Raw genomic sequence first — 14,186 nt, 5'->3', positions numbered from 1 at the left:
AGAATTAATTGCACATAGTATATTGATAGTGTTGTATTTATGGAGTTTCCGTGCGCTCAACTTTATTGAGCTGGGGAAGAGATCAAAGGTAACTTTCATGGTCTAAATTTTATTTTCTAATCGTGAGTACCTGATTTGAGGGTGTGATGAGTTACTTTGGGGACTTTTCCTGGGTATGAAAGGAGATTAGATGAGCTGCACCATTAACTTTGCAGATATGAGACTCTAAAGAGGGATACAAGCATTCGTTAATTAATTTGCCTTGAGTTTGCCCTTCAACTCTTTGAAATGATTTTCTTTAAAATCGCCAGTTTTGCTTGTTAAAGAGTTTGGTTTGTTAAAGCCCATCTGCATGTGGGTGACGTGAGCATCAGCTTCAGCCGTGCCGTTGGTCTTTGAAGCCGCGGTAGAGAGAGGTGGCTTGATGGCTGCATTTTCTTCTCTTAAAAGTAGCTTTGACTAAAGGATGGTAAAACTCATGGGTTTGGGGTGATTTCTATTTTGAAAGGGTTTTTTTGGCTGTTGTAGACAAAGATATCTATTCTGTGTCTGTATTCCATTAATGAGTCTGAGGACTTGGGTCAGCTTCAACTACCAGCAGAAGACTGGGAATCAGAGCAAGGCCTAGTGCTCGTGGATGTCTCAGCTAAGGATAAGTGAACACCTTCATTGTGCAAAGCCAACAAGTATTTTTTTTCCCCTGTTTTCACTTCAGGTAGAATGGGCTGAGCTAATTTAATCTGGAGTTAGCAAATGATTAAAGTCATTTGGGCTGGGCTTTGCCCCGAAAAGCAGCAAAGCTGTTTAACAAACTGAAGGTAAAGAAATTAAAAAGGCTTTTTGTTTTTTATGACAGTCTGCATGAAACTGATTCTTTTAAAGATTCTTTTAAATCTTTAAAGAATAAATTAGATTCTTTTAAAGCACACAGGCAAGCAGACTCCCCATCTTGCACTCACCAGTGTTTCTTCTGTTGTTGTGCAAGAAAATAGCTCTGGTAGTCTGCAATTAATGGTTGTTACTGCGGTGACCCAATTAGGTGACCACATAAATTTAAGAAAATAGGTATGAAAACAGTTCATTCCACCTCTAATCCTCTTACTTATTTGAAATAAAATACAGGATGCCTGTTTGGTTTTTGGCTTTTTAATGTATCTTCTTGGACCAAGGTTCACTTTATAGTTCTCTTAAGTAGTGTCAGAGAGAGCATCTCTGTGTAGCTTAGGTTTCCAGAGGCGGAGAAGAGAGATCTCCATGCAAGAGAAGGTAGAAGGAAGTTTTGGGAATTTATTTTTTTTTTTAAATTTTTATTAAATTCTACTTTTTTCAGGAATAGGTAAAATAGTCCAGTTGCAAAGCTGCCTGAGCATCACTTGCTCCACTGATGCAGTCCCTTAAATAAACGAATATTGCTTTGGTGATGGCCACTTACTCCTTCCCGGGGACTGTTGCGTGTGGTGGGATGAGGTACAGGGGAGGGATGCACTAAGCCTTTGCTTTCCTTTCGCAAGAGCTGCAGCTGTTTTAAAGGGGAGGGAAAAAAAAATCTGAACCGTATCTGTTATTTCTTATGCTTTTGGATCCCAAGTTCGCATTCCTTCGCTCTGGCAGCTGGACGGCTGCTGTTGCGCTTCTCGAGCTGCCTCCAGGTCTCCCAGAGAAAGTGAGGGTAATCCAGAATTTCTTCTGCTCTGCCAACACTAGTCCCAAATGCTCACAAATCACGCAGGCTTAAAGATAAAACGTGCATGCTTCTGCTTTTCCTTCCCCTCCTAAAATGCCCTAAAAAAGGGATCTTCGGAGATGGTCTGTCCTGAAGGGTTGTGTTACCCTGCCACCCGTTTGCAGATTTGACCTTTTCATTCCTTGCATTTGTGGCTGAAATACACTTTTCACTTCTCTCTAAGTTTAGATGCCAGACTTGTGGGTTTGTTGTTTGTTGTTTTGTTTGTTTGGTTTTTTACCTCTTTTCTTCATCATTCTCCCCTCCTCCAGGCACCTTCTTGGATCCCTTGTTTTCCCTCTGCATATTTAAAATTAAATGGTGTTCGGCGCAGGCTTGTCTTTTAGGAGGCAGCAACATACCTCTATGTGCTGTGACTTCGGATTTAGGGAAGGGAGCATGGCAAATAAGAGTTTACACGGACCCGTTAATCTCTTTTTCTTTCCCTGCTGCAAAACATTTCTGGGAGCACAAGCGTTTGCCCCGAACCACCCGTTCCTGGGAATGCCTTCGCCGTCGTGCTCACACGGCAGGAGCGGAAGCGGAGCAAAATTAAGATCTTTTTTTATGTTTTTTTTTTTTCCTGCAGCTTCGCTGTTTTCCTAATTTACCTTTTTTGAACAACCTCAGGCTATTGTTTGTGATATTTTTTTTTTGTCACATGAGATTCCCGTGAGCCTTGTCCAAATCTCACTTTTAGGGACGGCTGTCGAGGCAAGCTGTTACTGTCATCTAAACGGGTAAATCACCCAGCAGCTGTACGTAGCAGTGACCGCAGTTAGAGGTGTGTACTGAGACCAAATGTGTCCTTTTAAAGTGTGTTTGACATAAATCCTATGGATTTTCTTTTCCCTACTAGTGGGATTTAATAGGCAAGCTTTTTTGTAGCGGTGCTCCTTGGAGTGGTTGCAAGATGTCTTTTTTTGTTTTGTGATAAATGATATTATAAAATATTTACATATTTATATATTACTGATTTGTGGTAAATGGTATTGAAATACCATACTGATTTTTCTAATAATAAGGTCCCAGTTGGTCTAAAAAGGTGATTTTCTTTATCTTTTTTCTTGGTTTTCCCCCCATTTTCTTATAAACCCCATTTTTTCCTAGGGGAGATTGCTTTTTCAGTAGGGTATCTGCAGAGCTGAGCTTACCACAATTTTCCTCTCTGACTATTTAGTTTCAAGACTGAGCTGCTCAAATTCAATTCTTTTATGTCGTTACCAGAGGAAGAGTTGCACGTGCTGCAATTCAGTTCTGTTTCTGATAGACTTCAGATGAAAACTTCATTATGCTCAGCTTGATGCTCCATCAGGGACCCCGAACGCATAAGTTTGCTGCCACGTAGGGAGTTTGTTTTGCATTTAGATGCCAACCCTGGTATTATTTAATAAAGCATCGAGGAAGCGTGCCGGTGAGGCAAACACTTGACTCCAACAATTGCACTTTGCTTTTGGAGAGGGGAATAGGAGGAGCTTCCTACAGGCAATTTATGCAGACCCTGAAGGGTTTCTACTTAATTTCTAATTCCAAAAGCTACAGTTAAAGGTTTGCTCTAAAAAAACTCAAAATGTCGTTATCACAGGACTTCCAATTAAGGGTAGTGAGACACTAGAAGAGGTTGCCCAGAGAAGTTGTGGCTGCTCCATCATTGGAAGTGTTCAAGGTCAAGTTGGACAGGTTGAACAACCTGATCCAGGGGAAGATGTCCCTGCCCATGGCAGGGCGGTTGGACCTAGATGGTCTTTGAAGGTCCCTTCCAACCCAAACCATTCTGTGGTTCAATTAGTGGTCTACCTGGAGAGCTGTGGTTTTAGCCACAAGAATATTTTACCCCATAGGTAGGTAACTTGTTCATGTGAACTTAGGACTGTGTTTTAAGACCCTATTTTCTCTTTACTTAGGTTAGTTAGGAACATCCAGATGAACTTTATATTGGAAGCTCAGCTTGTTTTCATAGACTTCAACCTTTAGAGGTGGGATGTTGGTGTGCTGCTCCCAAGCCCTCCCTGGCATCATCACCATACTCATGATGTAGCACGTGAGCATCCTCCGTTTGGTGCAAAGTGAAACATAAACCATCCTTCAGTTTTCCTGGAGAGGTTTGAGTGCAATTATTTTCTTACATCATGTTACTTCCCCCCCCCCCCCAATTCTCAGCAAAGATGCAGAAGTAGCAAATTTCTCCCTGCCTCAGGTATGCCCGAAGGTCCCCAGACAGGTATCGGATGAGCCTAGATAGGAAGGAGTCTGAACCAGATTGTTTTATCATCCGTAGCTTTCAGAACATCTAATTTATCACAAGAAGTACCGTGATGGCAACTACAAAAACCAGACATGTTTTCTAAGCAGCTGTTTACGTGCATCTTCAAACATCCCAGTGGGGATTTCTCAATTGCTTTAAAAAAAAAAACCCAGCAAAAAGCAATGTTTGTGTGACAGGCTGAGGAACGCTGCCGGTGACGGGGGATAGCTGTTGCTGTCCTTCACAGCTGATGTGCATCTGCAGCATCTATGCTGGGGAAAAAAAGGAGTTGATTGCTTGTATTGCTCTTGAAAAAATTGCAGCTAGGCTTTTTTAGCAATTGCTTTTTAATTTCTGGAGTAATATTATACAATACTTGTGTTTTGTTTGTATGGGGAAGTTATAGCTTCAATCTGAAGGTCTGGAAGTCTAAAAGTTGTTATTTTTCTTATTATTTTTAATCCTGATTGTTGAATTGTTAGAGGAAAATGTAAACAGCAACTAAAAGCTGTTGAATTTTATTGTATAGGACTTTGTGGTGGTCATGTACAGCCTCCTTCCAACCGAATGAAGCTCTCGCAGCAGCAGCTGAAGAGCTGCCCGCTGTTAGGTGCGAGTGCAAATGATACCGCACTGCCAAAAGTTCAGTAGATGCTGCTGAACGTTTCCAGAATTAAACAAAGAGCTATTGAGTGGAGTTTAAAAAAAAAAAAAAAAAAACAAAAACCAATTAACTAGAAGAATCAGGCATGGCCTGGACTTTTCAGTACATTCGAGTGGCGTCGGACAATGCGGAGATGCTGAAGCTAAACGTGCATGTGTCCTCCACTGCTGCTCCCACGTAATTCAACTGGATGCATGTAGGACCTGTAGTAATCCCAGGTAGGACCCAACTCCGCCGACCCCCCCCACCCCGTGAACTCCTGCGCTGCGTGGCCAGGCGAAGGGGCTGCTCTTTTCATCTAGCAAATTATGGTGCAATTAATCACCTGTGAGAAAATATATTTTCCAATCGAGCATATTCATATTTTTATTTGGAAAAGTATTAATGGGAGGTAAACTTTGAGTATATTTGCTTTTCACAGAATCACAGAATCAACCAGGTTGGAAGAGCCCTCTGGGATCATCGAGTCCAACCGTTGCGCTGACACCACCATGGCAACTAGACCATGGCACTAAGTGCCATGTCCAGGCTTTTCTTAAACCCCTCCAGAGATGGTGACTCCACCACCTCCCTGGGCAGCCCCTTCCAATGGCTAATGACCCTTGCTGAGAAGAAATGCTTCCTAATGTCCAACCTGACCCTCCCCTGGCGAAGCTTGAGGCTGTGTCCTCTTGTCCTGTCGCTGGTTTCCTGGGAGAAGAGGCCGACTCCCACTTCACTACAACCTCCCTTCAGGTAGTTGTAGACTGCACTAAGGTCACCTCTGAGCCTCCTCTTCTCCAGGCTAAACACCCCCAGCTCCCTCAGCCGCTCCTCGTAGCTCAGACCCTCCAGACCCTTCACCAGCTTGGTCTCCCTCCTCTGGACTCGCTCCAACACCTCAACATCTTTCTTGAGGTGTTACCATCTTTTCTCTTCCTCCTCCTGCTTGGTTCACTGTTAATGGGAGGTAACATTTGAGTATATTCACGTATTTTTTCCTACTTGGAACAGTATTAATGGGAATTAACCAAATTTCATTAAAATGGACTTTAAAAACAAAATAGATCTGTTTTAGTTCACAAAGTTCAGTTTCCAATAGACTGATTTTAAGTCATTAGGTTGTATCTCGTGGCTCTAGAGGTTTTATATCTGAAAAATGGATTTATAAGAAGCGAGGGAAAGACTCGTTATGCTGCTCATTACTCACTTTTGATCATTTTTAACCTATATTATATAAAATTATTATCGCTGTGCGGTCTGAGTTAGGGGTAGGTGTTTAACTCATCGGGCAGGATTTTTACGCCTTGCATTCTGCCCTCCCCACCGCACGGAAAGGTTAGAGACGAGGGAGCAGCGCACAGAGATCAGACAGATGATGCCTAATGTGGGAAGAATTTGTGCAGGCCTCCGCCGGCAGCAGCGACACAAAGGAGTCACACAGCAAGGCTCATGCACCACATGCTTTTCACCAGCGCTTTCAAAAATGCTGTTATTCTTTAGCGGGGGATATTTTACAGTTTCAAGCTCTGGATCAAACAGCGTCTTGTTCGTCTTGTTTCTCTGATGCTGAATTAGTCAATCTTTTGACTTTAGAGGCTTCCTGCAATATCCAGATTGGCTGTATCGGTGGCTGAGTTTAATATATATATATATATTTTTTTTTTCATTATTTGCTGTGTTCAGCAACATTTTGTCATCACCAAATCCAGGTTATTATGCTTAAATGACAGAAATGGTGATTTCTGACCTCTGACTGCAGGAAAATGGATCAGTTATTAAAGCAGGTTTATGCAAAGCTGCCTTTTTTTCTCCACCCATAAGAATTAGCAGCTATTTTGTTTCCGGGAGGGAAATGCTAAATAAAACTCTGCCTTTGCTGAATGGAGCGCTTGCCTTACGGGGAGCGTATTACTGAACCTACATGTCCCATTTCCCTCCTCGCCATCTCTTTCTGGGGGAGTTGTTTGGTTTTACCATTCATTCTCATTCATACCCTTCCCTTTTTATCCTTTTCTTTAGTTTTCTTTCACTGATCTCTCGGGGTTTCACTTTTCCCTGTATTGACCTATATCTAGATATCTAGATTTTATAAATATCTAGATATTTTGTACCTAGAGATTTTCTAGATATCTGGATCCCGAGATATCCAGACTTTATGCATCCCCAGATATCTGAATATCTAGATTTTATACATATTTATCTATATAGATATCTATATAATATAAATCTGAGTCTGACCAGCAAGGTCCAAGCAAGGACCATGTATTCATGCTTGCATGCGACTATAGCGAACCCAGATGATGCTCAGTATTATATTATTATATATATACATATATTATATACATATTATATATGTATTAGAGAACAATTGACTTTCTTAATACCTTTTTTTAATCTTCCACTGACCTATTGCACCAGTCTATCTGTTGTTTGGTTTTGTATGAAGCTTTTGGTTTTTTTTAAACCTGAGTATCAAGGTGCACATTTGACAAAGCATGAAGGACCTCTTTACTGAAAGCTTTTTGTTTCACTTTTCGCTATATATACTTATCAAATAGTATAATGATAACGTAGCACTCTCATAAGTAATGTCTTTGATCAAAGATTGTGCTGCCACTGTCCAGTAATGCTTCCATGAGGACTTAATATCGATATCCGAGGCGCAGACTTCTTGTCCCTAATGTGCGTAGTTAATATGACACTGTATTTTTCTAGTCATGGAATGAGAAATTAATGCTCTGGGAGGGATTTTGGTTCTTTCCCCCCTCCCTTTTCCCAGTCAAAATACAGATATTGGGTTTAGGACCATTTACTGAGACCCTTTTGATTTTTTGCGTGGCTGGGGAACCCGTATTGGATTTTACACGCTGGGCTTGGCTGCTGGGTGGATGCCAGGTAGATGGTATGCTGCAGCTTGGTCGCCCTTGGTGGGGAACAGAAGAACCTGAGAACAAGGAGCCTTTGTGGGACAGGGACTACACTCAGCTCCGGTGGTAGCAGGTGACAAATTTTGCCTTTTTAATGGTTTCTGCTTTCCTCGTGGCTTTTCCAGGCACAAAACATTGAGTGCTCTCCACGAAACATCTCTGCTGAGTGCATTTTGGTTTGCTGCCCGAGGAGCAATACTCTCTCTTGTCTGCTCAATGACAAGGTGATGGTGTCTTATTGAGCTCTGGGAATTTGAACAAATTGTTTCCTAAGGCGGCAAATAAAATTTTCTGAATCTGTCCTCAGTGTCTTGAAGTGCGAGAGGCATTCACTTCTTATTTATAGCACAGAAATTGCTATTTGTAGCACAGGAATTGTTATTGTCACTTATTTTATACAGTGGAGAGACAGAAAATGTGATTGGTGATGTGGTTTTTGTTCCTTTTAGTGTCTCCAGTGACTGTTGATGTATACAAACCGAGAGGAAGCAGGTTACTTCTGGAGTCAGAGCACGTGACTGGTGCTTGCTCCTGCCTCTTCTTTACTTGTTTTTTTTTTATATGAGCCAGGACAGGTCTGCAAGCATCATATTCGTAACTGTACTGAAGTACTTAGTTGTCCTAGGTGGAAATTAAAGCTATGTGTACATGCATACGTTATATATGTGCACATACACCCTATATATATATGTTGTCAAGCTGTTCAGCACAACAGAGAGCTTGTGTGGAGGGAAGCAGCCGATGCTGAGGCTGCCTGTGCACCTCCAGGGTCTTACTGTGATCGACAGCCGGCTAAACACGAGCCAGCAGTGTGCCCAGGTGGCCAAGAAGGCCAATGGCATCCTGGCCTCTATCAGGAATAGTGTAGCCAGCCGGGCTAGGGAAGTGATCGTCCCTCTGTACTCGGCACTGGTGAGGCCGCACCTTGAATCCTGTGTCCAGTTCTGGGCCCCGCACTTCAAGAAAGATGTTGAGGTGTTGGAGCGAGTGCAGAGGAGGGCGACCAAGCTGGTGAAGGGTCTGGAGGGTCTGACCTCTGAGGAACAGCTGAGGGAGCTGGGGTTGTTTAGCCTGGAGAAGAGAAGGCTCAGAGGTGACGTTACTGCAGTCTACAACTACCTGAAGGGAGGTTGTAGTGAAGTGGGAGTCGGCCTCTTCTCCCAGGCAGCTAGCGATAGGACAAGAGGACACAGCCTCAAGCTTTGCCAGGGGAGGTTCAGGTTGGACATTAGGAAGCATTTCTTCTCAGCAAGGGTCATTAGCCATTGGAAGGGGCTGCCCAGGGAGGTGGTGGAGTCACCATCTCTGGAGGGGTTTAAGACAAGACTGGACATGGCCCTTAGTGCCCTGGTCTAGTTGCCATGGTGGTGTCAGGGCAATGGTTGGACTCGATGATCCCAGAGGGCTCTTCCAACCTGATTGATTCTGTGATTCTGTGATTCTTTGGAGACCTCCTGAGCCAACTACAGCATTGCGGCAATGCAATGTACACACCTTATTTCCCCATATGCTTCCTATAGGAAGAGAGAAGTCAACGCATTCACTTATGACTGCAAGTAGAGCATGAGCATCAGTGTGAGTAGTGCTCATCGTTTAGGGTCGTGTCAACGAAAATGTGTCAACCCAAGAATTGCCGGGATGAGCGGCCTTGACCATCTCTTCTACAGCTTGGAGAAGGTTGCGTTTTCTTTGTGGTCCCAATGTCTGCTACATATAAAGAAGCTTAACCATGTGCCTCCTGCTTTGACCAAATAGCTTTGCCAAATTCAACAGGAACCAATTTTAAAAAGTAAGGCCTGTTTAACCATGCAGGTCTCCTGGTACCCTTCCTTGACTTCCTACCTGTTGGGATGCTCTGATCTTGAGCTCGGAAGAAGCAGTCCTTGAATGCTAACCAATTTATCGCTGGGATGGTTGGTGCCCCACGTGCGTTGCTGCTGGCTCCTGGGAAGCTTTGCGATGTAGGTGAGCACCACCTGTGTTCCGTAGAGAAGAGCCTTGGAGAGTGAGGTCCTCCTCCCTTGCCCACAAGGACGGCTGCGCTCAGCCAGATCCTCACCTCGTCCTTCATCCCATCCCTGGGAGGACATTAAGCAGGGCAGGGTGAGGCTTCCCTGCCAGTCCCACCACTTTCATCTGTAGCTCAGGGCTCTCCTAAATTGGTGGTGATCTCTAATAAATCCAGATGGGTTCTTTGGGGGTCAACTTGACTACGTGAAGCTTGTGATGACTACCATAAATTATCTTTGTTCCACCAGCACCATAGGAAGAGCAGCACGCCGCTTGCTTTTTGGTCTACACCTGAATGACTCCATCACGTGCTGCTAACCCAGTACGGGTTTTCATAAAACTGCATCTTACGGCTGCGTGAAAGCTAAAGTTTTTGGTAGGTCTTAACAACACGAGTGATAAAACGAACGGTGTCTACATGATATAGCTGCCGTCCGCCTACGCTGGTGCCTGTCAGCCGTCTGGATGCAAAATGAATAATTTAATCTTCGTTGTTTCAAAAGCAGAGAGTTTTTTAAATGATATATTTCCATTTTCAGGATTCCTAGCCCTACCAATGCCCATAAGTAAAGCCAGAATAGAGGAAAAGATGGCACAATGTTGTTTAAAAAACTAAATAATTCAAAATTTAGCACAGCACAAGACAAATCAGGATGGTTGACCATTATGAAAAACATTATTTTTAGACATGAAAGCAAATTATGTCGGTTATTTCCATTATAAAAGGTACCAGGAAACCATGTAATCCACTATAGGAGAAGCAGGGATCTGAGTAATTGTGATTATTTCTGATTTTAAGCGTTACTGGATCTATTTAATACTTTTAATTAACCATCTTGGTAAATGCAAATGCAGACCAGTTCATGCTGTTATGGGCAGACTGGTAGCAGGGTATAATGTAGTGGTTTCCAAGCAGTTCCTATGAAAATACTTAAAGAAATGCTAATGCCACACGCTAAGAAAATATGAATTTTGAGGGGGGAAAAAAAGAAAAATTTTTTTAAAAAGACTCTTTCTGTGAGAAACAGTTTAAAACTGCCCCTTTCCTTCATTACCACTTTCAGGAAGGTGAGGTTTTGAAGAAGGGCACAGGTCTCAGAACAAGGGGTTTGTGTGCCAAAAAATGCTGGGGGGGAGGCTAATTTTTTTTAATTAAAAAAAAAAAATAATTCAGCAATTTCTGGCCATAATGCAATTAAAAAAACTTATTTTTTTGCCAGCGTTCTCCAGATCTGTAATAGCCTCATGTTTGATAGGAGGGAATAAGAACAGCGAAATAGGATTCCTACTCAACGACTTTGTGGTGGGGATCAAAGATTTACTGATTGTCCCAAAATAGGCAGATTTATTTCTGGTTTTTAATCGGGAGAAAAATCTTGGACAAGGAGCCACGTGAGGGATGCCAAAGGAGAATGAAAGCATGTGGATAAAAATGCTCACGTCCAAGATAAGGGCAAAGTGTTACAACTTTAATTTGCTTTATCATCGAGGAAATTGGAAGTTTTTTTGGAGAAATGGCAGGTTTGAGGAGCAAAGGTTTGGCGTGGAGGGTTGGGAGCTGTATTGCAAAGAGTCGCTGCTCGAGCGCTTTCCGAAGCAGAGCAGATCTAATCTCTGCGGACTTCAGCTTGGAGAAGAAACAGAAAAAGAAGGGGAAAAAAAAAAGAAAGGGGAAAAAAAGAAAGAAAAAAGAAATAAAAGAAGAAAGAGACCAAGCCAATTTTCATAACGTGAACTCTTTTTTTTTTTTTTTTAAGAATTACTAATTTCTCTGAATTTGGAAAAACTGAAATACAGGTGGGAGATGCAAGGGGTAGGTCTGAGTCTCTCCTATGGGAAGGTGTGGGGTTCAGGTGGGGTTTTCTTCTTACAGGTCACAAATATCACTGTGAAATTGAATTATCCTTGAAGGAGATCCAGAAGATTGTCCCCAGGAGTAGAAAATTCCATATTTTTTTCTTTTTGTTCGCAAAATGTAGGTGGAGTGGGCTGCATCCGACGGAGCCAGGGAAGATTTGAGGTTGCCTCCTTAAAGCAGCCTTCTCTACAAGGTTTATATCTGCTTCTTCATCGAAAAGAATGTTTGCAAGCTTTAGAAATACGCTTCTACGGTTTAATTTCAGGCTCTGAAAAATGTGAAGCTGGAAGTACTGGAGTTTATTTCTTTATTGCCTAGGCTACGGCTGCAGGAACGGCGATGCTCGCAGGAATGTGTTTGAATTATCAGGCTGAACTCTGCATTTCTGGGCCAGGGTTTTCGTGGTATTTGGAGGCCTCTGGGATAGAGGTAACCTTGCCAGCGGTTCGTAAATTTGAGCCAGGCTTTTTTACCTTAGTCAGGAAATTCATGTTTGAGCTTTATTTAAGCTGGGATTCACGGTGATCTAATCCCAGCGCTCTGCCAAACCCAACCTGCAGTACTTTAATTTTTTTTGGCGTGTCGTTGCTCTTTTTTTGTGTTAGCTTTCGTGTTTCGGATATATATACACTCATATATACATATATAAAAATATATACATACACACACAAGCACACACAAATCTGCATTGCAGTTGTTGTATAAAAGTCCAAATAATATAGATATTATTATATCTACTATAATATATGTAATATAATATTAATATAATAACACGTACACACATACAAATCTGCATTGCAGGTGTCATATAGAAGGCCAAAGTAATATATATCTCTCACATAAGATCTACAGTAAGAATAATAATATAATAATATAATAGCACATGGTGGTATTTTACAAGTATTGGGAGATTATGTGTATGTGTCTATATGACAAATCTGCATTGCAGGTGTCATATAGAAGGCCAAAATAATATATATATATAAAAAATAATATAATAATGATGTAATAATATATACACACACAAATCTGCATTGCAGGTGTCATATAGAAGGCCAAAGTAATATATATCTCTCACATAAGATCTACAGTAAGAATAATAATATAATAATCATATAATAGCACATGGTGGTATTTTACAAGTATTGGGAGATTATGTGTGTGTGTCTATATGACAAATCTGCATTGCAGGTGTCATATAGAAGGCCAAAATAATATATATATATATATAAAAAATAATATAATAATGATGTAATAATATATACACACACAAATTTGCATTGCAGGTGTCATATAGAAAGCCCAAATAATATATATGTATAAAAAATAATATATATAATATAATAATGATGTAATAATATATACACACACAAATCTGCATTGCAGGTGTCATAGGGAAGTCCAGAATAATATATATAATAATATCGACTATAATCATATATATAATAGAATAGTAATGTAATAATATACACACACAAATCTGCATTGCAGGTGTCCTATAGAAGGCCAAAATAATATAGATATAAAAAATATCTTCTATAATAATACATGTAATATAATAGTAATGTAATAATATACACACACACAAATGTGCATTGCAGGTGTCATATAGAAGGCCAAAATAATATATATAATAATACCTACAATAATAATATATACAGTATAATAGTAATGTAATAATATATATGCACACACAAATCTGCATTGCAGATGTCATATAGAAGTCCACAATAATATATATTAAAAATTATATATATTATAATATTTATAATTATATACACACAAAAAATCTGCATTGCAGGAGTAATCTAGAAGCTCAAAATAATATATATTAAAAAATCTGCTATAATAGTATAAGTAATCTAAGAGGAATTAATAATATACACACAAAAATCTTCATTGCAGGTATCATCTAGAAGTCCACAATAATATATTAAAATATTAATATATAATAATTATAATAAAATAATAATATAACAATAATATATACACAAAAAAAAAATCTGCATTGCAGGTGTCATCTAGAACCCAAAATAATTAATCACATAAACCTCACTTTGTTCTCTGGGCTTGGCGTGAAGCTTGGCGCCCTCCTTGTAAAAAGCATTATTTTAACTTATTTAATTCTCAAGCTTCAGAAGAATGCACAAATAATACAAGTAAACCCTTTTTGCTGTGGCAAAGCACATCCGTGATGGATACTTCAAATATTTTGGAGAGTAGGTAGCAATGGAAATGTGTCCAATATTTTAATTATTGTGTTTGTTAATGCAGAGACGAGGTGTGTTATTTATTGCTCGTTGGGTACGAGCGGCCCCGTCGAATAACTGGAGATGCTACTCCAGTACACACGTGTATAATTGGGAGTTGAAAAGGATGTCAAAGCTAACTTAAAATTACATGTATTAAGTCAGTGTTAAAGTAATTTAAATGAATGCCCCAAAATAGCCGGTCAGTACCGGGATGATGATCTATAATTCCTCGCGTGGTCCTCGGAGCGGTGCTGTCGGTGTGTAGGTTGCCTGTATACAAACCTGATCTGGGCAGTGATTTTTGTGTAGCAAATGCAGCACAAAGAGGCTCATTTTCCCCAGCCTTGCGTTTCTTTTTCTGCAAATGGAAGCAAAGAAGAACCTGCTCCTGCATCCTCTTGTAATTGCCACCGTACGTTTGCTTTAAATCGGAATACTCCATTGCCAGAAGTTTTTGATGACTGTTAAATGGGGGAAAAAATAATGTGGAGAGCAAAGACCTTCAAAGACCTTTCCTTGCTCATG

At 40.7% G+C, this 14,186-nt stretch overlaps 1 protein-coding gene across 4 annotated transcripts in view; it reads left to right on the top strand.

The window, feature by feature from the left end:
- MYO9A (myosin IXA) overlaps window positions 1-14,186 on the top strand; it is a 188,774-nt gene that overhangs the window by 36,069 nt on the left and 138,519 nt on the right. The gene's annotated exons all lie outside the window — the stretch shown is intronic.

This window comes from Nyctibius grandis, chromosome 11 (assembly GCF_013368605.1).
Source record: "Nyctibius grandis isolate bNycGra1 chromosome 11, bNycGra1.pri, whole genome shotgun sequence".
NCBI lineage: Eukaryota > Metazoa > Chordata > Aves > Nyctibiiformes > Nyctibiidae > Nyctibius > Nyctibius grandis.
Note: the sequence above shows the minus strand (reverse complement) of the source record. Positions and strands in the feature narration are given on the sequence as shown.